Source organism: Taudactylus pleione, unplaced genomic scaffold (genome assembly GCF_031769625.1).
Source record: "Taudactylus pleione unplaced genomic scaffold, aTauple2 ptg000522l, whole genome shotgun sequence".
In the NCBI taxonomy this organism is placed as follows: Eukaryota; Metazoa; Chordata; class Amphibia; order Anura; family Myobatrachidae; genus Taudactylus; species Taudactylus pleione.
Genome location: NW_028284924.1, coordinates 182,636 through 184,448, shown reverse-complemented (window position 1 = coordinate 184,448; position 1,813 = coordinate 182,636).

Below are 1,813 nucleotides of genomic sequence, written 5' to 3'. Positions count from 1 at the left end.
GACTTGGATCCCCCAGGGCAATTGTCACCTACAGTGTCCTACTGGCACTACAACGCTGTATGGTGCCAGCAATGCACCCCCAGCTGCCTTCAAGGGCCCTGGTCTAGCAGGGGTGCAGGCATCCTTGCCACCCCACTTGTCAGCACCGCCGGTGGTCTCCACACCAGCGGTAACAGCAGGGAGCCATTCTCTTACCTCATGTTGCCCCCGGCGTCCATCTGCGGCCCCGTGTGCAACGATGACCTGGCCTAGGTCGCCAACACAATCACTTTAGCAGAATCCCCGTTATAGGTGCATGCTCCTGCGGCACCAAACTTAGACTGGCCTTCCTGGGCTGGGGTATAGGGGAAGAGCAGCCTGGGCTGCACATCTCTGAAGAAATTAACTGGTTGGTGCCCACCTGCCAGCCTATACCCCAGAATCCCCTATGGACTGATTATGAAAACGTTTGCAGAAGGGGCCCTGTAGTATCCTTCAGTTGGGTCAACACTAATCGCTCAGTTTACCGACCTATTTACACGATGGGCAAACAATGCAGTCAATGTGGGGCTACACTATGTCCTCCTGCATTTGGATGTGCCAGGAATATATGCAAGGGTTCTGTTCGTGGACTTCATCTTGGCGTTCAACACAATCGTTCCATGTTTACTGTATCCCACACTTGCTAGTTTGGGTGTCCCAGTGGCTACTTGCTGCTGGATTGTCAACTTTTTGGAGGCTAGGAAGCAGGTTTAATTAGGTAGGTTTACATAGAGTGTTCAAACAATCAGCATGGGGGATCCCCAAGGATGTGCTCTAACGCCTTTGCTTTTCTTCTTCTATACAAACAAATTTCACCTCGAGTGCCCCATCCGTGACGCTCTTGAAATTTGCGGACAATACCACAGTTATTGCTCTCATCTAGGATGGCAAGGAGTCCACTTATAGACAAGAGATTGAGCCATTGGTGTAGTCAAAGTAACCTGTAGTTAAATCCACTAAAAACGGTGGAAACAGTAGTGGATTTTAGGAGACATTCTCCAGTAGCGTCTGTGGTGGAAACCTTTAAGTTTCTGGGTTCAGTGGTATCCAGGAACTCAAAAGTGGGTGCCCAACACAGACGCCATTGTGAAGGCGGCACAGTAAAGGTTGCATTTCTTGAGACAGCTCAAAAAAGTATAACTTGCCGTAGGAATGGTTAATACTTTACTTTTTTTTATTCGGCAATAATTCGGTCCTCTGTTCTATTTTGTTGTCAATTCAAACCACAGTGATCGACATACAGACTGGAGAGTGTAATCAGGGCCACAGAAACAATCATCGGTCTCGCTCCTGTTCAAGAATTATATCCGACTAGGATTGGAAGGCGGGTAAGAAGCATCCTGGTTATGATTTATGTCAACTCCTTTCGTCAGGCAGGAATTATAGATCATGCCAGGTTAAAACTTGCAGGTACTTAAATAGTTTTCACAGGTGGTTATCTTGAATAATTAGTGCTGAATTAGGGGGGGGAAGATAGTAGATCCTTAGCAATTGTGTTCAATTTTAATAATTATAACTGTATGATTACTGTTTTTATATGTTGGGGTGTTATGGTTGTTTTTTTTATGGGAGATGTGGTTTGCCAGAAAGAATTCCTTGTATGTTATACATTATCAGTACATTTGATTCTGAAGTGATGGCAAACAGTGTGGCCTCCATTCTCGCTCATCATGAAAGCCATGGTAGTTTTATACCACAGGACCGTGAACTAGGACCAAACAGCAAGGCAATAAAACATCAATAGAACGCACACCCTACAGCTCTAAACAGACCAAAAAAAAAAAGTCACATG